This window comes from Apus apus, chromosome 15 (genome assembly GCF_020740795.1).
Source record: "Apus apus isolate bApuApu2 chromosome 15, bApuApu2.pri.cur, whole genome shotgun sequence".
Classification (NCBI taxonomy): domain Eukaryota; kingdom Metazoa; phylum Chordata; class Aves; order Apodiformes; family Apodidae; genus Apus; species Apus apus.
Window position 1 is genome coordinate 424,796 of NC_067296.1, and position 22,014 is coordinate 446,809.

Consider the following 22,014-nt stretch of genomic DNA (forward strand, 5'->3'; position numbering starts at 1 on the left):
GGGCAGACCCTGTGGCAGGGATGCAGAACAGCACCATCCTACACCTGAGCCTCCCAGATCTGGGGAAAAACCCTTCATGAGCCTCCCTGGTATCCACCTCCCAAACCCTAAAGTCTCTCTGGGAACAGACCCCAGCGCTGCCCCAGACTCTGACTAGTCTGGCTTGAAGTTCACCAGCAGAGCTGGGTCACACAAACACTCAAGGATGCACCACACAGGAAAATAAGAAAGAAGGACAGACTGTGTGATGGTTCCTCCCTGTTCTACATGGATCCCTCCCTTGGCCCACCTTTGACCCTTCTCCAAGCCATCCTGTAACAAGTACTATGCAATTCCCAGATTCCCTGGTGCAATTCCTACACTTCCTCCAGCAGACCCCTAGCAAAGCCATGGGCCCTTTGTGTTGCAGCCCTCCTAGTGTGTTCACACTTCTGGAGAGATTCTGCTGCTAAATCCCCATGGGAGAGCTACAGCAGCCAAGGTGTTATTGCTCAGCTGTGAGGCTGTTGGGGCTCAGGTCAGCTGGGGTCAGCACTGCCTCATTTTCTCTGGTCACTCTCTGTTTCTTTGCATCATCCTTACATGTCCATCCGTGAAGGACAGGGACAGGGACACAGTAGGGAAAGTGTGAAAGAAGGATTTTGATCACAGGTTTAGGTGAGCATAACTCTCATTTGAGGTGTTGTGCTTCTGTATGGTGTAAATATGTGTGAACACACAAGCAGCACAGCAGCCCTGTCTTCTAAGGTTATTTGTGACCCATCCTGACCCCTTAGCAAAGAGTCTGCTGTCAGGACGAGATAAATTGATGTCTGTGAGCTGAGACCACCACACTCGTTCCATAGGAGTGTAATTGAGAATGACACTGTGGCCTGGGAAGCACATGTTGTGTCATCCCTGCTGACTCCCATCCACAGTATCACAGTATCATTCTGGTTGGAAAAGACCTTCAAGATCACCAAGTCCAACCACTACCCTAACTCTGCCACGTCCACCACTAAACCCTGTCCTTTGGCATTACATCTGTCTTTTTAGATGTCACCAGGGATGGTGGCTCAACCACCTCCTTGGACAGCCTGGGTCACCAAGTCCAACTCCCGCCCCAGAACAGGACAACCCCAAAGTTCACACCATGTCCACAGTATCACAGCATCACTCTGGTTGGAAAAGACCTGAGCACAGGAACCGACACCCACAGCCCTGTGTCCCTCCTGGCTGGACACAGCACCAGTGATCACATCAGCTCCTGACGAGCCAGGGCCCTGCTGAGCGAGCCAGGCACAAATTTATATTCAAAAACTGTTACAGTCCCAAATGGCTTATGAGCAATTATGAGCTGTCTGTGAGACAGGCAGAGGAAATATCATAAGCCTTGCTTTACAGATGGGAAATTGAGGCACCAAAAGGTTTAACTGATTTAACGGCGATTCAGAGAGTAGGATCTCTGGAGCCTGAGTGTGGAAACACCCCTGGAAGAAAGTCTGACCTTTCAGCAGCCACCTCACCAAAAATACCCAAACTGAGAGATACCAGTACCTACAGATGAGCATTGGTGCTGCCAGTGCAGCTCCAGTCTGCCCCATCTCCTCCCCTCTGCATCTGGGGGGTCTGTGGGGGGGACGGGGTGGGGGGACAGTGGGGGACGGTGTCCTGGCAGGAACCTGTGTCCCCTCCTGCTCCGCTCCGGTGAGGACAGGCTGTCCCCTCCTCTGGGCAGAGTGCACAGGGGCCACACAGGACACCAGCACGCAGGTCACAGGCAGTTGGGACACTGGCACACAGGACACTGGCACACAGGACACTGGCAATGCTGGCACAAGGCTGGTACCAAGGTCAGAGAAGCAGCTGACCTGCTGACATGAGTGAGGTTGCCAAGAGCAGCCCCATCACCACGCACAAGCCTCTGGAGCCCATTGGCACCTCCAGGGAGAGCTCTGGAGATGAAGAGGGCATTAGGAGATCCCAGGGAGCTCTTCCTCCATGGGCTGTGCAATCCTGCTTTTCCCCAGCTCACCGCTGTCACCTGAGCACTCCTGCAGTCTTCTCAATGGATTTATCTCCCTCTTCCTTGTTCCTTCTTCTCTCAGGTACTTTCAGTGACTCTGGCTTGTTATGTCACAGCCTTGGATGGCATCAACACCTGCCCTGTGTGTGCACCTGCACACATGTATGGCTGTGAGCACTGACACGTGTGTGCAGGCATGTGCCTGCTTGGAAGGGGAAAGGCAATCCCAGAACCTTGATAACCTTGGGTAGTGTCTGTCTTACCAGCACTGCTCTTGCAGGTGACTGAGCTTTGGAAGAGGCCATGGGAAGCATGGGCAGGAGAATCTGCCTGGGCAGAAGTGTCCAGAGCACACTTGAGGGGTGTGAGCTGAAGAAGAGGTGCCAGGGCAAGTGCTGCCCATGCTCACAGATGCCTGGGGATGACCATCAGTGCCCTCAGGCAGGAGCTGTGCACCCCTGGTAGGATCCACCCCTGGTAGGATATATCCTGGTAGGACATTCAGGGCAGGGCTGATACACCTAACTTGCCCATGGCTCCCTCCATCTGCAGCAGTGAGAGGCGTAGCCACCTGCACACTTAGGAACCTTGGTAGCCCCAGGGATCGGTCGTGCAGGCACTCTTGTTAGCCCTGGTATCCTCCATCCTACTGACCCAGAGCAGCCCATGGCGCCAGGTATCCTGTGCAGGAGGTCTGCAGAGAGGTACTGAAGTGGCTTTAGGAACACCTCATGTTTCCATACATGGGAGACCAGGACAATCAATGCTGGATGCTCAGATGGCACCTTTGGCTTTCTAGAAAGCCAGAGATTGAACACTTTGAAAGCATCACATGCTGAGATTAGTTTGCTTCTGTATGATTTTCCAAACTATTTGAGATGCCATCACACCACTCTCATCAGAAGGCCAGAGTTTGCTACTTAAAATAGAGGAAAGCAAGCTGGGTTTTCACGTCAGCTCATGGCTCCTGGAGCTGTAGCATATGAAGCCCGCACCAAATACTGTGAGCTGAGAAGCTGGTACAGGTTATCCAGATGCTGTGTGTTTGTGAATGAATAAATTGGTTGCTAAACTCTGAGCAGGGGGAAAGCTCTGGAAATCTCCTGCAGAAGTGTGGGGTGTCCCTGCAGCCTGTGCAGCCATGGCTGGCCCAGAGGCTCCTGCTGTGGGCTGGTGCCAGGAAGCCCTGCAGCCCTTTGGACCTGGAGGGGCTCCAGCAGGCTCAGGTGCAAATTGCTGTAGGCAAGACAGCCCCCCAGGCAGCTTCACACCCTCCCCAGGTGGGGTGGGAGCCTGGCCAAGGCCTTCAGCTGCAGGGATGTGGGCCCGTTACCCCCTCACCCCCGGCGGCAGCAGGAGGCTGCTTTGCAAACCAATATTTGCAAGCAAAACAAAGGTATTTTCTGCTGGGTTCTTTACTTTCTTTTTTTTCCTGAAGGAAAGATGTGTGGAGCTTCAGCAATAGAGTAGGACTCGAAGAATTGCTTCTGAGAGCAGGTGTGCAGCAGTGTCAATTGTAGCAGTAAATTGTGGCTCTGTGGGCGGTGTTGGGGGGGATCTGAGACACATCTGCTCTAAACTTCGGGTGAAAGGGCTTTGGTGGTTTATAATCCCCTTCTCCTTTGAGGAGCTCATGTCTCAGGTTTGTCTCAGCCAGTGTGTGTCCCTGCCATGTTCACAGGAAGCCCAGGACTGCTTCTGATAATCCCTTTCTCTCTCGTTCTCTGCATTTCCGTGGGACCAAGCGAGTGTCTGTCTCCATGGCTGGGATCCCATACTCTGCTTTTGAAGCTACTATCTGGTTTGGCTGAAGGCCTTATTTAATACCAGGCTGATCTCCTGGCTCAGAGACGTCTTTGTCAGGCTTGCAGTTCACAATACCATCATGCTCAAAGTCCTGTGCTCAAGGAATGGGACATCAGAAGGGCTCTGCAGTGCCCCAAATCTGAGCCCCCAGACACCAGGGCCTGAGTGGAAGAGGTGGCTCCACAATGAGCTCTTGAGGCCTTGATGCCCTGGGAGCCAGGGATGGGCACAGGATGCTTAAAGCCAGACACATCCAGCATGTCCAGAAGCCCTTCTGCCTTGGCCCCAGGAGGGTGAACCTGAGCTGTAGCCCCGTGTTGATGAGAACCACCCTGCTGAGACTATGCCCAAGCACCCAAAGAAGGTGCTGAGCTCCCGAGACTGGCTGTGTACAAGCAGATACATGTATTCCGCAGGATTTACACAGTGACCACCTTGCTCTGGGCTCCAACAAGTTGCTTCTGGGCCTGCAGCCATCAGTGCCACAGGGTCTGGAGAGGAACTGCCCTGCAGGGAGCTGTGGGCACAGGGGGACAGAGTCCCTCCCACACCCCACGCAGCTGCTCTTCGAGCTTCAGCCTTACCAGGACTCCTTTGACCAGTGATGAAGGAAAGTCCTTGTGAACTGCCTGCAGGTGGCCTGCCCAGGTCCTGCAGGTTGCTGGTCCCACTTGTCAGCTCTTGCTTAACCCCGGGGGAAGCTGGCACAGAAGATGTGATGTTCCTGCAGGAAGTCAGCTGGTGGTGGCTGTGCTGGCCCTGCTCAGATGTCTGTGAGGCACAGAAAGCCCAGGACAGCTGCCTGCCTGTCCTGTCCATTCTGATGTCTCAGAAACAAGGAAATAAATGACCCAGAATGAGATTTTTAAAGCTGAAGGGCAACCCATGTCAGATACAGTCCTTTTTGAGGCATTGGTGACATCTTCAGCCCAGAGGGATGGCTTTCCTGTGGGAGCTGCTCCAGCTGTGCCTGGTGGGTGGCTGTACCCCAGTTTCTGAGGCAGGGCAGCCTGCCAGGCTGGCCAGCAGCAGGCTGGGGCCACCTGAGCGTTCCACAGCTGGAGAGCATGGGGCTGCTCTGCCAGGGCTGGGGACTGATGCCATCCCCAAGTGTGGTGACCCCACAGCACAAAGGGCTCCACAGTCTGCAGGGGTCTGCTGGTATCCCCTTCCAGGTTGCTCTCCTGGTATAGGTAGTGTTCAGATCCTTTTCTATTGCAGAACACTGGGCTTTCCTCAGCCTCCCAAATTTGCTTTTGTCTCTGTTCCAACCATGAGCTGGAGCCATGTGCAGCTCTGCCAGGGTCTGCCAGGAGCCAACAAGGGGGCTTACAAACCCAATGTTGGCGGACCCCACAATTGCATGTTAGGATCAGTGTTCTAGTAGACTTGTTTTTTCCTTAAGCAGAGTTTTCTGGCTTCCTGGGGCAAGTGTGAAATTACCCAGATAAGGGCAGTGAGAGAGCTGGGAAACTGGACACCTAGTTCCAGTCCTGCAAAGAGTAAAAGGAGTAAAACCACTGTTCCTTCAGAGAAAGCTCCAGTGATGTCTCATGTGTCCACCCAGACAGAACTGCTAACAAAGGAGACTTCAGTACAGGCAGTAGGCTGTAGTGATTGCCCAAACACTCTTTCTGGTGAAAAGGTAAGCTCCTGCACAAGTGTGCACAGGTTAATGACCTGTTACACCAGGCACCAGACTTGCAAGGAACAATTACAAGGCTGTGCAATATTGGTAGAGCTGAGATGGAGATGGATGGTTTCATAAGCATGTTGCTGCAAAGGACAACACTGTGAGTGAGGCACCTTGGACACTGGTGACTCACAAAAACAGGGCTCCCCTTCAGGCTCAACCCTCAACCCAGTTGCAACCACAAGCAGACACAACGTTTTAACAGCAACAGACACCTAGGAACAGGAGTTGCAGGAAGTACCTGTAGCAGAAGCAAACAGCAGATCCCACTAAAACAGCAAGTACTTGGAGTGGAAAAGGACTCTGAGAAACCTGCCTGCCCACCTGACACCTGTCACCAGAGGTCTGCTGCCTCCCGGGAGCTGTGGAGCAGAGACATTGCTGAGAGGATGCCTCAGCCCATCCAGAGCAGAGACCCCTGTCTGCTAGGCCATGGCTTAGTGCTGGGCTGGCAATTCAACAAACGAGAGATGCTCCCTGTTAATCCCCTACAGAGAGAAAAGAGAGAGTCAGGGAGAGATACTCTTACAGGTTGGAAACTAAACTACACAGCTGTAAGGAGACAGTAGTGAAAGGTAATGAAATGTGTACAAATACACACAAAAGCCCTACCGTGCCCCCCACCCCCCCCCCCCCCTCCCCAGTAATGTCCAGGTCACCTCTGAGGCTGCAGGGCAGGCACTGGAACAGTCCCAGATTGACTCCTGGAGTCAATGGCTCATGGGAGATGGGATGCAGGAACACAGGGGGGCAGGAACACAGGGATCTGGATCAAAGGCAGATGAACAGACAGAATCCTCCCAGGATGCCAGCTGTGGTGAAGAGAGAGAAACTTGACCCTGGTGATCCCTCAGATTTATATCCAGTATGACATGGATGGGATGGGTTACTTAGTCTGGCTAGTTATGGTCACCTGTCTGGTCCTCTCCTCCTCACAGGAGGGTCTCAGGTGTGACCCCGGTACTCCCTTCAGAGGGAGCATAAGATGTTTTTCAGACCCAAGAAGCAGTGGCCTTGGTTCTGAACACCATTGTCTCTCTGTACCTATAAACATCAAGCATTCACAGTCCTAGAGACAGACACTGAGAAACATGCTGTTAATTTCAGCAACTGCAGCTTCTTAGAAGGGACTTAACTGAAAAGCACAACCACAAAAAAAAGAAAATTACTTCTATCCTGGCCCAAACCAGGACACCCTGTAACTCTTGTGGGCATGAATGACACAGCAAACCAGAAGCTGAGCAGAATTAAGAAGGACTATAAAGCACCAAGGGTACAGATAAAAAAATTGGTGCACGAGTTCTCTTTTCCTCCATCTCACCAGCTGGAGAAAAGGAGGTAGCCAGAAATAGATGTATAATGCACATCAACTTCTGGCTACTTGGCTGGTGCTGTCAAGAGGGTTTTGGTTTTGACGACAATGGGTCATTCTTCAATTGCTGTGACCTGTTGGGGAGGGATGGAATACACCTATCTAGAAAAGGCAAGGAAATCTTTGGTAGCAGGCTGGTAGCTTAGTGAAACCAGCTTCAAACTGAAGGGTTCAGAGGCTGGGGTCCAAAATGGAATTGCTCATGTCAACACATGCACCTGGGGAATAAACCACGTCAACCAGATTTGCATCAAACACTCCTTAGCTGCTTCCAAAGACAAGGACCAGAAGGCTAACCACCCTGGAGCTGTGTACAACTGTGGTATATTCTCCCACCCCCTTCCAGGGAAACCTGCCTGCTTGACTTCCTCTCTGAAATGCCTGTACACCAAGACATGCAGTGTGGGGAATGAAGAAGATCTGGAGATCTGAGCGTGGTCACAGAGCCATGATCTCGTTGCAGTTACCAAGAGATGGTGGGATAGCTTGAATGACTGGAATGCTGTCATGGATATCTACGTACTGATCAGGAGAGACAGGCCAGCAAGACAGGGTGGTGGAGTGGCTCTTTATATGAAAGAGCACCTGGAATGTGTCAAGCTCTGTCTAGGAGAGGATGAAGAACCAGTTGAGAGCTTATGAGTAAGAATGAAGGGGCAGGCTAACATGGATGACACCGTTGTGGATATTTACTACAGGCCACCTGATCCAGATGAGGAGGTGGATGAGGCCTTCAACAAACAGCTGAAATTAGCCTCACAATCACAGGCTCTGGTCCTCATGGGGGACTTCAATCACCCTGATATTTGCTGGAAAGGCCACACAGCCAGGCAAACTCTGTCCAGGAGATCCCTGCAGAGCATTGAGGATAACTTTCTAACACAGGCAGTGGAGGAACCTATGAGGAGAAATGTACTGCTGGTATTAACAAAGAAGGACTTGTTGGGGATATGAAGGCTGGGGGCAACCTTGGCTGTAACGACCACAGGTGGAGTTCAGTGTCCTGCGTGGAAGAAGAAATAAGTAGGATTACAACCCTGGACTTCAGGAGAGGTAAGTTTAGCCTCTTCAAAGATCTATTTACTCAGTGGAATACCATGGATTAGGGCTCTAGGAGGTAGGGGCATCCATGGGAGCTGCTCAGTATTCAAACACTACTTCCTCCAAGCTCACATCCGTGCATCCCTATGAGTCAGTCAAGCAGAGGAGGCAGGAGAGCTACATGGATGAGTAAGGATCTTCTGGAAAAACTCAAATGGAAGAAGGAAATTTACAGAATGTGGAGAACAAGACTGGCCACTTGGGAGGAATAGAGGAATGTTGTCAGAGAATGCAGGGATGCAGTGAGGAAAACTAAGGCCCACCTGGAATTAAATCTGGCAAGGGGTATCAAAGACAACAAGAGAGTGTTGGGTTTTTTTCAGTATATCAATAGAAAAAGGAAGACTAGGGGAATTGTGGGCCTGCTGATGAATGAGGTGGGCGCCCTGGTGACAGAGGACACAAAGAAGACAGAGCTGCTGAATGACTTCTTTGCTTCAGTCTTCACTGCTAAAGGCAGCCCTCATGAATCCATGACCCTGTAGGTAAAAGATCTGGAGAGAGGAAGACCTTCCCTTGGTAGAGGAGGACCAGGTTAGAGACTGCTTAGCCAAACTGGACATCCATAAATCCATGTGCCCCATGTATGCACCCACCAGTGCTCAAGAGAGCTGGCAGATGTTATTGCTTGGCCACTCTCCATCATCTTTGGAAGGTCATGGAAATCAGGAGAGGTGCCTGAGGGCTGGAGGAAGGCCAGTGTCACTCCAGTCTTCAAAAAGGGCAAGAAGGAGGACCGAGGAAACTACAGGCAGGTTAGTCTCACCTCACCTGGGAAGCTGATGGAGGGAATCACTCTGGATGTCATCTCTAAACCTGTGGAAGAAAATAAAGTTACTGGGAGTGGACAACATGGATTCACCAAGGGGAAACCATGCTTGGCCAATCTGCTGACCATGCTTGACCACCTTCTGTGACATCATAACTGGCTAGTTAGATGAGGGGAGAGCAGTGGATGTAACCCACCTTGACTTCAGCAAGGATTTTGACACTGTTTCCCATAATACCATCATTAAGAAATACAGGTAGTGTGGGTTAGATGAGTGAACAGTGAGATGGATTGAGAGTTGGTTAAGTGACAGGGCTCAGAGGGTGGTGATCAATGGTGCAGGGTCGAGTTGGAGCCAGCGATGTTCCCCAGGGGTCAGACTGGGTCTGGTCTTGTTTAACTTACTCATCAGTGACCTCCACGAGGGGACAGGGTGTCCCCTCAGCAAGTTCACTGATGCTACAAACCTGGGAGGGGTGGCTGATACACCAGAGGGCTGTGCTGCCATCCAGTGTGACCTGGACAGGCTGGAGAGCTGGGCAGGGAGGAACCTAATGGGGTTCAATGGAAGTTAAGTGTAGGGTTCTGAGCCTGTGGGGGAATAACCCCAAGCACCAGTACAAGTTAGGGGTGGACCTGGTGGAAAGCAGTTCTGAGGAGAAGGATCTTGGAGTCCTGGTAGACAGCAAGCTAACCATGAGCCAGCAATGTGCCCTTGTGGCCAAGAAGGCCAATGATATCCTGGGGTGCCTTAGGAAGAGTGTGATCAGCAGGTCGAGAGAGGTCATCCTCCCCCTCTTCTCTGCCCTGGTGAGGCCTCACCTGGAGCACTGTGTGCAGTTCTGGGCTCTCCAGTTCAAGAGAGACAGGGAACTGCTGGAGAGAGTCCAGTGGAGGACAATGAAGACTGGGGGATTGGAGCATCTCTCTTATAAGGAAAGGTTGAGAAAGCTTGGACTTTTTAGCCTGGAGAGAAGAAGACTGAGAGGAGACCTTATCAATGTCTATAAATGTCTAAAGGTGGGTGTCAGGAGGGTGGGACCAGACTCTTTTCAGTGGTGCCCAGTGACAGGACAAGGGGTGCAAGCTGGAACACAGGAAGCTCCATCTAAACATGAGGAAAAACTTTGCTGTAAGGGTGATGAAGCACTGGAACAGGCTTCCACAGAGAGGCTGTGGAGTCTCCTCTGGAGATATTCAAAGCCCACCTGGATGCAATCCTGTGTAATTTGCTCCTGCCTTAGCAGGGGGTTGGACTAAATGATCTCTAGAGGTCCCTCCCATCTCTAATGATTCTGTGAGTGTGTGAAAGCATGTCTGGATGTGTGGCTGGGCCTCAGTTTCCCCCTCTGTGACGAGGGGATGGTTGTTCTTAGCTGTTTGTATGAGGCATTGCTGCCAGCCAGGCACCCAGGACAGCATGCTGAGCCAAGCATGTTCAATGGGTGACTTTAGCCACCCAAACTCCTCAATGGAGACCTCTGAACCACAGGCCATGCTCGGAAAGGCACTCATTATCCTGTGTCCCCTTCCAGATGGGACACAGCTGGTGTGAGAGCAGAGGGGGAGCACCAGCACGGTCCTGCTGCAGGACCCGCTCCTGGGGCTGTGCCTTGCACTGGGGGCTCAGGGAGATTGCAGTAGGCCCATGGGTCTGGCTGGTGGCTGAGGACCATGGCTGCAGCACACCCTGCTCACCACTGGAGATGTGTGTGCTTCAAATTAGGAAAAAGCAAGAATGGGATCAAGCTGCTAAAGTGACCTGTTAGAGACCACAGCTCCTTCAAACAGGGCTTGGGTGCCTGGAACTTGTTTGCTTGCAGTATTAGATGTCCTTTCTGCTTGGATTTTTCTTTAGAAACAGTCAGGATTTCAAGTTTCATCAGACTTTGCTTTGACGAGGAACTTCTCGAACTGCCAGAAGATTAGGGCCCAGCGTTTGTCCCCTGGCAGCTTGCTGCCTGCTGAAAGGGCTGTCCTTCCACCCCGGCTCATTTTTATCCTTTTCTTTCTCCTCTTAGCAGCCACTGGGGCACAGCTGCACCAGGCTAGAGAGTTAAGATCTACCCTCATGGGGGAAAAAACAGCACTTTCTGGTAATCTGTATCCCAAACCAGCCTCCTGGGGGACAAAACAGGATCAGGTTTTCTTCTCTCTCCTTGGAGTTTTCCTGGTGCTGGTACTGGGGTTTTTTTTTCCCAGGGCCATCCAACAAGGGCAAAGCAACAGAACAGCCTCTTTGCTGGCTCTCCACAGGGCAACCCAGAGTTGGCACCTGGTGGGAGCACAGACCAGGGGGCTGCACGGCAGCTCGGGCAGCGCTGAGATAAAACCAAGGCAGGCGGGGGGACACTGGGGACACCTGCCCTTGTGGAGCACAGCACGGCGGGGCCGTGGTGGGACCTGCCGGCAGGGACGGTGCCACCATCCCAAGCTGCCATGGTGTTCGCCGGGCCCCAGGGACAACATCCCTGGGGACAACACCCCAGAGAGGCCAGCCCCCCGCCCTGGCAGGCTGCCCCCACCACCCGCTGCCCCGCGGGGTTCCCGGCTGCTCACAGGGCCCTCCTGCCCCGGGGTTTCCAACGAGGCCAGGGTGGCCCAGGCAGCTGCCAGCCCGGTCCCCGTCCCTGTCCCCGTCCCGGTCCCGCTGCCGCCCCGCGGGGCCCGCCCCGGGGATCCACCGGATCCAGCGCCTCATCTCCTGGCAACGGGCCTTCCGTAGCAACCGCCGCGGGGAGCGGGAGGGCCGAGCCGGAGAAGGAGCGGGAGGCCCTGGCGGACCCCCCAGGTACGTGCGGCTCCGGCCGGGCGGGCTCTGGTGCCGGGAGGTCCTGCCGGGACCCTCCCGCCAGCTCAGGGGCAGTGCGGGGCCGGGGCAGTGCGGGGCCGGGGCAGTGCGGGGCCGGGGGCAGCGGGCCCCGTGGTGGCCCAGGTTGGGTGGCAGCTGGCCACACAGGTGTGTGGGGCCACAGGGAGTGGGCGTGTGGGGGCTCCTGGCCACCACTCCGGCAGTGGAGGGCTAGCAGGGGGCTGGCCAGTGTCCCCAGGCACGCTGACGGCCTGGCCAGCCTGCCCAGGGGAGCAGGCGCTGGGCTGGTAGAGCTTCCTCCGAGTACATCCTTTCCTCATCCTTCCCTGAGCTTTTTGTCAGGGACAGATCGTCCCTCTGTACTGACTGGTGCCACCGGTGCCATCAATGCCTGAGCCCAGAGGGGGCTGCCCCTCGGCTGCCCCCCAGCAAGGAAAGCCAGTGCCCACAGTCAAGCTGGAGCCTTCGTAAGCGTCAGGTGCAGAGTTCCTCCGGATGCTTATCGAGGCATGTCTCTTCAGGAATGGTCCTCCTCTGCCTTTGGCCCGTCTTGGTTTCTTTGGTTGCATGTGAGTCACAGAGTGAACAGCTCCATAACTTGCCTCTGCCCTTGTTCCTGTTTTTACTGCCAGCCTGTTTTCAGCACTTTGCTGTGCACTCCTGATTGCTTCCCCTTTGTCTTGGCAGTGTCAGCAGCTGTTGAATACAGTGTAGAGCAGGCCACCACTGCAGTTTAAGCTCAGCCTTTTGGTGTTCCCCCCACATCTCCAAAACCCTCCCTGTGCACATTCCCTGCACACCATGCCCATGGGTGGGTGCAGCCACTGAGCTGAGGTTTTTATCCCTGGAAGCAGCCAGGTGGGCACAGGTAGCTGACTAAGGTTCAGGGCTGGGTTGTAGCATGGGGATGGTGGGGACGTGATCAGGTAAACCACGGCTGCATCTCCCCTCCTTCCCCTACTGCCAGCCCCAGCAGCTGCGTTGCTGGGGGCATGGATCTGGTGGGACAGCAGGACTGAGTGAGCTCACTGCTCTTTCTCCCACCCTGCACCATCATCTCCTGACAAGAGAAGCCATGGGAAGCCAAGGGGGACTGATTGAGGGATGAAGGGTGTAAACAGGCAGTAAGCAGTGTCCAACCATCACTCAGTGCTGCTCTGGGGTTGTGGTGTGTCTGGCCAGTGTTTCTACTAGGAGGGTTGCTGCGTTGGCTGTTGATGCTTTGTCTTACCATCTGGGGACAATAAGACTTGCTTTTCCCAGGGCCCTGCAGATGATCACATGTGGAACATTCATCAGACACAGCAAGCCCCCGGAGACCCAAACCCTGAGCCCAGATATCCCAACCATGAGGAGCTTCCTGTCAAGGTTCTGCTGTCATCTCCAGTTGACATGTTGTCTGACTCTCCCATCTGGAGATTCCCATCTGGGGATTTCCAACCCCAAAAGTCACTTCCACACCCCTCAGTTTTCTTCAAGTTCCCTGCCCATCCCAGGTGAACAGAGACCTTGTGACTTCACCTTTGTTCTGGAACTTTGGGTCAGCTCTGCCTGGAGCAGGTGGAGCAGTCAGCTCAGCTTGCAGAATGCACTCTACCCCACAACTTCAGCAGCTGCCCTCCCTTTCTCATCCTCTGGCCTCTCTGGGTCGAGTGGCAAGGATCTGATCCTTGCTGCTGGCTTAGCAGAGGCAAAGGCAAGATGGGGTGTTGTTGTCCCCTGCCCCAGGTCTCCACTCCATAGCTGAACATTTGCACAGTCCCCTGGTGGGGCCAAGCTCTCCAGACAGGAAGACTTGGAGGCAATCAGATCTGGGGCTTTTGCAGGACTGACAGAAGAAGAAATAGTGAGGAACCTCTGGGCTTCAATTACTGCTTGATTGGTGTGGGGCCCCTGGAAGAACAGGAACTAACTATACTGGAATCTGTCTCTGTATGCAGAGGGACCAGAAAAAGCATACTCTTCTACCAAGTACATCTGTGTCTGTATGTGATGGGTCCAGGACTTCCCCCAAAGCACAGCCTGCTCTGTGGCAGATTTTCTCCAGCCTTATCACAATGAGCCTCCCAGAACTAGCCACAGCCATCTCCAGAAAAACTCCATTAAGAGACTGTAAGAACTTATGCAGATGGACTGTGTCTTTCTAGACCTGTGGGTAGATGAGTGGGAAGAGCCTCTGATCTCTGATTTTGGTCTTTGTATGGTGCTGTTTTTAAAAACTTAGCAGCTGTAATTTCAGGCACAGCAAGCAAGTCTCTCCACAATGTGATTGAACTGGTCCGACTGAGATCCAGAGAAAACAGCAGGACCCTGGTTTGTCTTGGGAGATCCCAGACCCTTGGGGATCCCCTGAAATACTTAGGTTGGAGAAGCCCAGGAGGCTAGATGCAGAGGACAGGAAGTAACACTGGCTGTTAGCAGGTGGCCCAGTCCCCTGGCAGCTCCACAGAGGGATCTGCATTGCTTGGCACAGAGGTGTCACTGCAGCCCAAGGCCTTTCCAACCACTGCTGCAGGGAGCACTGAATGCAGGTCATACTTTTCAGGACTAGGGAGCAAGATCCTAGCATGCAGTGAGCTCAGAAAAGATTTAGGCATGAAGGTAGAGGAAGCATTAAATGCAAGATCCCAGCGAGACCGATCATGAGGGAGTGCAGTCAACCTGCAATTCCCAAGGATGCCAGACTTGTTTGGACTGTTGAAAGAAAGGGGATGAGGCAGCTCCCTCTCTGTGGATGCATTTCTGGATAAACACTAGAGTAGAGAAGAAAGACAAAGTTCAGCTAAAGGACACAAGAAATTATGTGATATTTGGAGGTGTTGAAGCTGGAAATTCAGACAAAAGCACAAATCCAGACTGTGGTGAGGTGCTGCAGGGAGAGAGCAGAGCTGTTATGCCTGGGGATTCCTCACGTCTCTCTTCTGCAATGTGTAACAGGAATGGAGAGATGGTTCCTGCCCACACCAGGCCTCTCAAAAACACTGTTAAAACAGCTGCATTTCTTTCTCTGTTCCATGTTTCATGTGGAACGCTAAGAAATTGCATTCAGAAGTTTCCTTCCAGAGCAGGAATTAAGATGCTTGATCTATTTACCTTGTTCCAGGTAAGATAAAGAGTGTAGTGGTCAGAACTACAAGAGAGTTGTAGTCAATGGGGCAGAATCTAGTTGGAGGCCTGTGACTAGTGGAGTCCCTCAGGGGTCAGTACTGGGACTGGTGTTGTTTAACATCTTCATCAACGACCTGGATGAGGGTACAGAATGTACCCTCAGCAAGTTTGCTGATGACACCAAGCTGGGAGGAGTGGCTGACACACCAGAAGGCTGTGCTGCCATTCAGAGAGACCTAGACAGGCTGGAGACTTGGGCGGGGAAAAAACTGATGAAGTTCAACAAGGGGAAGTGTAGAGTTTTGCATTTGGGGAAGAAAAACCCCATGTACCAGTACAGGTTGGGGGCTGACCTGCTGGAGAGCAGGGTAGGTGAGAGGGACCTGGGGGTCCTGGTAGACAGGAGGATGACCATGACCAGCAATGTGCCCTTGTGGCTAAGAAGGCCAATGGCCTCCTGGGGTGTATTAGAAAGGGTGTGGTTAGTCGGTCAAGAGAGGTTCTCCTGCCCCTCTATTCTGCCTTGGTGAGGCTGCATCTGGAGTATTGTGTCCAGTTCTGGGCTCCTCAGTTCCAGAAGGACAGGGAACTGCTTGAAAGAGTCCAGCGCAGAGCCACAGAGATGATTAAGGGAGTGAAACATCTCCCTGATGAGGAAAGGCTGAGGGAGCTGGGTCTCTTTAGTTTGGAGAAAAGGAGACTGAGGGGTGACCTCATCAATGTTTACAAATACGTAAAGGGTGAGTGTCAGGAAGATGGAGTTAAGCTTTTTTCAGTGATAGGACAAGGAGTAATGGATGCAAATTGGAGCATAGGAGGTTCAAGGTGAATATCAGATATTTTTTTTTTACTGTGAGAGTGACAGAGCACTGGAACAGGCTGCCCAGAGAGGCTGTGGAGTCTCCTTCACTGGAGACATTCAAAACCCGCCTGGACACCTTCCTGTGTGATGTGCTCTGGGTGACCCTGCTCTGGCAGAGGGGTTGGACTAGATGATCTTTCGAGGTCCCTTCCAACCCCTAGGATTCTGTGATTCTATGATTCTATGAAACAGCACACAGACAAGATACTTGGTCCACATGATTCAGGAGCCTTGTAGATGACTGCCAGAGGGTGGGGGTTAAGAAATGAAGCTCAATATGACCATAGCTAGGGCTATGATGACTTCTTCATAGGCCATCCTGGCCCATCCCAGGCTGTGGGCAGGTGCAGATGGGTACATTCTCCAGCCCAGGTCTCATGGAACCGGGTTTGGGAGCAGAAATGATCCCTCTGCTCCCACTAGGTCTTCAGACCTTGGACATTGAGTCCATGTTGTGTTAGTGCTTCATGAATAGTGCTAGGTTGATAATGTTCCAGCAATAATACATTGCAGCAATAGAGATAATTGCAATTATAACCACTGTGCCATAATGACAATGTTTGATGAGAAGAGAAGGGGCAGTGCTGCTGGCGTGGGTGGGATCACTCTAGAAGCCACACATGACAGAAGGACTAGAAACACCAGGAGGCTCCCCTCAGCATTTATCAGCCATGGAGAGAGCTTGAGGACTTGCTGTCACCATGCAATTCAGACAGGGGCTGAAGTGTGTCCCCGTCTTGCACCAGGCAGGAGAGCTGTGAGAAGTGGAATTTTTTCAGCCAATTTTTTTTTTTTTAAGTGGGAAAAAAAACCACCTTGTGTTTTCTTAGATCTTCTGGGCGACTCACCTCCCAAACTGAGCAGGTCAAAATCCTCTTTTTTTTTAAATCAAAATACTTCATCTCAGTAATTTCATCCAGGATGTCTTAGCAGCAGTGTCACTTTTCTTCCATTTTAATATACATTTTATTATATTTATAAGATTTCAACAAAGCTAGAATTGAAAGCTCTTGCTTGGGCCCAAGTAAAACTGTTTTGACTTTCCAGGTTGCTTAAAAAAAAATGCTCATTTTAGTAATTTTCCTCGTTTCTGGCTATATACTTGCCCCCTTGCCCTCTCCCACTGCAGGAGGAGCTGCTGAGGGTGCCAGACATCCCTGGGCTTGCTCCCCGGGTGAGGGGTCTTCCCAGTGTGCACCCCAAGGAGACTCTGTGCTCGCTGCCGTGCAGTGCCATCCTGGTGTGCCTCAGCAACCACAGCACCTCTCTGCTTTGGGGGTGCTTTTCTTCAGGGGAGGAGGGAAGAAGTCACAGGAGATAGATAACTGAAGGCCTGGCAGTGCAGACTGAGGAGGGACAGACCATCAGCTTTGGCTTCCAATTCACTGCTCTCCCAGGCAGCTCTCAGGGATGTCCCTTGTGTGTGCTCCTGCAGGAGCCCTTCTTGCCTGCCTCTGGTTCCAGCGCAGCTGCTGAGCTCCCTGTCCCACAGCATTTCCCTTTCTTGTAGTTGGTCTGACTGTCTGTGCAGACAACAGGGCTCATTTTCCTCCCTTTCTGCTCGAGTTTTACTCATTCTCATGTATTTCTGCAGCACTCCCTGTTCTGCTGTCCACTCCACCTGCTCCTCTCTTGTCCCTCACTCCCTCTCTCAAGGACACCAGCTAATTGCCTGGGACACAGCCCCTGACTCATAGACCCTGCCATGTTCAGCAGGAAGAGCAGAGTAACTGGCATGACCTGCCCATTTTTCCTGCCTGGTATCTCCTGGCCCATCTATCCTTCATGTTTACCAGGCATCTAAAATAAGAGTCCTGTTAATATGTCTCTTCCTCCCAGGAGTGTTGGGAGGATTAATTAGTTGATGTTTGTACAGTGCTTTGAAGATAAGTGCCAAGTGGGATGATGATAGGAGTAGAAGTGGATTCTTTCATCCTGTCTCCTTCCTTGTTTGGCTTGGGATAATGCTAAAAGCCAATGTGCTCTTCCTTCCCTAGGTCACCTGATGAGGATGGTGTTACCTCTAGGTAGCATGTAAGCAGACATCACCAAGGGGGAGTAAATAAACCAGCAGAGAGAGGAACTGCTGAAGAAAGCAGCAGTGTTCAGCTCTAGGGATTTTGAGCACAGAGCTGTATGCCATGGCCCTGAGCTTAGGCTGGCTCGGTGGGTAGGAGCTGTGCCTGCCTGGGGTCTCTCTGGGGTGGGAAGGGGATTCATAGAAACACAGAATCACCAAGGCTGGAAAAGACCTTTAAGATCATCAAGTCCAGCCTATGACCCGACACCACCACATCAGCCAGACCATGGCACTAAGTGCCACATCCAGCCTTTCCTTGAACACATCCAGGGATGGTGCCTCCACCACTTCCCTGGGCAGTCTATTCCAATGCCTGACCACCCTCTCCATGAGGAAGTGCTTCCTAATATCCAACCTAAACCTTTCTGGTTTAGGTGAACCCTGGAGCAGCTTCAGGCCAGGCCCTCTCGTCCTGTCTAGTTGCCTGGGAGAAGAGTCTGACCCCACCTGATCACAACGTCCCTTGCAGCACTGTCCCCTGATGCAGAGCTCAGCTCCTTGACTGCCAGCAAATTGGCTACCAGCCAGCTCAGTGGAGACATCTGCCCTTCAGATCCAGGAGAGGAGAACCCTCCTGGCTGACCCAGGCCAGAAGGGCATTTGCCATTTCTCAGGCAGACAAGGGGTACATGCCTTAATGTAGACATGGTGTGAGGCCTCACCTGGCTCTGCGACTCCCAAAACCAAGGGAACCTCCCCCTGTCATTCCCATCAGGGAAAAGGCCATTCTTGTCCCACAGTGAATGTCCCATCCAAGATGTCTCTCTGTCATTGTGGGTCTTACCACCAGGCAGGAGGTGTTTCCACATCCCAGCCTCTCCACTCCACTGGTCTGTCTGGTTTCCTGGCTCCTTTCATTGGCTCTCCAGCTCGAGAGGTTGGGTTTTGCTTTGAGCTCACCTTTCTCATAAAACCCGCATAGCAAAGACAAGAACAAGGGACTGAGTGGGAGTCATGACCCCACAATTTTTGACTCAGGAGAACTGGTCCAGGGTATTCCTGCCAAGTGGGCCCCTTCACAGGAGCTGGAGATGAGACATGCCCAAAATGTAGGACAATCCTGTTCTCTGGGCTCCCACTCCCAAGGGAATGGTTTGGATCTGTTAGAGGGGGAAGGACTAAATAAGAGTGGAGGACACTACTGAGACACACATTTCCTGAGTACAGCAGGGCAGCATGGTACTCATACTGCCTTCATGGCGTGACCTGCTCCAGAGGCTGCCAGTTTTCATCACAGTTTCAGGATGCGTATTGTCATTTTTACCCAAATCTATCTCTGGAATGGCCAACTCTCTTCACTTACCAAACCACACTTTCTTATGGAAAACTGAACAGCATTTTCTTACAGAAAGAATGAGATTTTCTGCTCTGCAGTGGTAGGACAGTGGGATGTTCCACCCACAGGGCCCTCTTTTCTTCTTTATTCCAAACTATGCAAAAAGGAAACAAACTCCAGTTTTTTCATCAGATTTCTTTCAGCCGTCCTTGCCAACTGCCCCCAAAGCAGCCAGCTCTGGGGAGGATCACAGCAGTTATCCCCATCCTGGTGCAACGCAAGGGAAGCTGAGTCAGAGCTTCCCTGCCTGAGTAGGGCAAGTCCAGCATGTTGGGCAGCAGGACTGAAGTGTCAGGTTAGAGAATTCCCACCAGCCTTGCCCCAGCCCCAGCTCCATCTTGTTGTACATTAATAGCAGATGAGCTCTGGCTTTGTCTGGGCTGGGGAATACATGTTGTAGCTAGTTATGTTAATTAAGCAGTAACTAGACTGATGGAGATTTATTTTCAGGCTGCCTGCTAGAAACTAGTTGTACACATCTGGAAAACTGAAAATTGACCTCCTGCTCATTTCCTGTCTTCTCCAAAGCAACTGTTAATTACTGTGCTATCCTGCAGAAGCCATGGGGTGTCCCTGGGGGCTGCCCAGACAGGCCTGGCAGGAAGCATCTCTTCAGCCTGGCTTTGGACCCTGGTCCTCATCTCCCTCCATCTCAGATCCTGATCCAGGTGATCAGCCCTGAAGCTGGCTGGGGGTCTCCATGGCCCTTCCTCGCCTTCCTGTTACTCCCAGCCTGTGCAGCCCCATGGGGAGAGAGGCTGCTCATGGGTGGGGAGGTCTTTAGGCCTGGAAAAGGAGGATTGTGGTCAGGCTAGTGGGCAGATAGGGCAGCTCGAGGCTCAGCTCAGCACTCAGGGCATGCTAGACCACATCTCTGGGAGCTCCTTCCACAGTGGGGATCACAGGAGCTAGCACTGGGCAGAGTTTGAAAGCCTGGAGGTCTCTCCCTGTCTCTATGACTGACCTTCCCTATCCTCTGCTCCAGTTTCCCCTGAGTGATGGTGATGTTTTGAGTGAAGGTGATGGCTTTTGCACTTAACAGGGTTGATCCTTTTGCTGCAGAAGAGGCCAGCAGCACTCACTCAGGAACCAGTGGCTCCAGTTGATACATGATGCTCTCTTTTTCCAGACCGTTCAACACAAACTGCTCCTTAACATGTTCTCCCCCCTCTGGCTTTGCACAGTCTCACTCTCTACCCGTGCAATGAGCAGCAGGCTGGAGTGTGGAGCCACTGGGCTCTTGAGACCTGCTTGCCTGCCTGGAGACCACTGGGCTACCCTAGGGAGCTCCCCTGTTTTCTAGCCTGGGTGGGTTTTGAGTCCCTGGGGTGGGACCTGCCTTGCTCCCTGTTTGCAAGAAGACAGATGATGCCAAAGGGGTCCAAGCTTGGGGAGAAGCAGCAGCTGCCTGGAAAAGCACCCAAGGGCTGTGCAGCCTGTCTGCTTTAGCTCTAGGACTGCAGGCTCCATCTGCTCCTGCACCTGGCCAGCAGCCTCAGCCAGCAGCCGTCCAGGACGCCTGCACAGGGAGTGGAAGAACAAGCAGCACTTTGATTTCAGGTCCCCCAAACCTCTGAGTTTCAGGTGATGTGTAAACAAAGCCCCACAGCCCACATGCCATCTCCTGGTTAGTGCCAAAAACCAGCACAACAGTTGCCCATAATGCTTTTATAATCTGCTTTCTTTAAGATGACTGTTCCTACCAGAAAGGGAGGGGGCGGCATGATTAATTTTCATTAGCCTTGTAAATAATAAGCTTGTTTCCGCTAGTCTTGCCCTGTAATTAAAGTTCTGGTTCCAAAGCCCTGCAGGAGGAAGCTGAGATCTGCTGGTGACCCATGGGAAGCCAGGCCAGCCTGTACATCCCACCCTGGGCTGGAGAAAGGAAAGGGCCCCTCAGAGAGATGGAGCTTTCCATTGCTCCTGAGGGGATGGGAGCAAGGTACAAGTCCCCCTGGGCACTGGTGAGGCTGCACCTTGCATCCTGGGATCAGTTCCGGGCCCCTCATGACAAGAAGGACCTTGAGGGGCTGGAGCGTGTCCAGGGAAGGGCAAGGGAGCTGGGGAAGGGGCTGGAGCACAAGTGTGAGCAGGAGCAGCTGAGGGAACTGGGGGTGCCCAGCCTGGAGAACAAGAGGCTGAAAGGAGATCTTATCGTGCTCTGAAAGTGCCTGAAGGGAGGTTGGAGTGAGGGGGCTCGGTCTCTTCTCCCAAGCAGCAAGCAATAGAACAAGAGGAAACGGCCACAGTTTGCACCAGGGGAGGCTTAGGTTGGATATTAGAAGAAAATTCTTTGCTGAAAGGGTTGTCAGGCATTAGAGCAGATGCCCAGGACAGTGGTGGAGTCACCATTCCTGGAAGTATTTAAAAGATGTATAGATATGCTGCTGAGGGACATGGTTTAGTGGTGGACTCATTGTTGGATTCAGTGATCACAAAATCATAGAATGGTTAGAGTTGGAAGGGACCTTAAAGATCATTTAGTTCCAACCCCCTGCATGGGCAGGGACACCTCCCATTAGACCAGGTTGCTCAGAGCCCCATCCAGCCTGCCCTTGAACACTTCCAGGGATGGAGATTCCACAGTTTCTCTGGGCAGCCTGTTCCAGTGTCTCAAGTGTCCAGTGTCTTTTCCAACCAAAATGATTTTCTGGTTCTAAGGGACAGGGGTCCTCTAAGGGTAGAGAGAAAAGCCCACTTGAAGGAAGGCTAGGCTGAGGTTTGCACATCTTGGTTACTCAGCTGAAAATGAAAGCAAAACTTCTGCAGCTGGCAGCATCTGGCCCAACAGCTGGATGTTGAATATGGATATAGGATGGTCTCAGGAGTTCAGTGACATGGAGATGAGGTGGGGAAGGAGAATCTGGGTATTTGCAGTCAATCTGGGGCTGAATGACCTCCAGCCACCAGCACCCGTGCATACAGCTTATGTCTACATCACCATGGAAATACCAGCTCTTGAGTCATGGAGGGAACAAGCCTCCACAGTTTATGAATACCCCCGGGTGTCCATGAGAGAGACCACACTCTGGTGATGTGTGATCTTTTGATCTTTTAGGTAGGTAGGTTG

The 22,014-nt window shown here is 52.4% G+C and overlaps 1 protein-coding gene across 5 annotated transcripts in view; it reads left to right on the forward strand.

Annotated features, from left to right (window-relative positions):
- Window positions 1-22,014, forward strand: part of DLGAP4 (DLG associated protein 4) — a 182,315-nt gene that overhangs the window by 67,934 nt on the left and 92,367 nt on the right. The gene's annotated exons all lie outside the window — the stretch shown is intronic.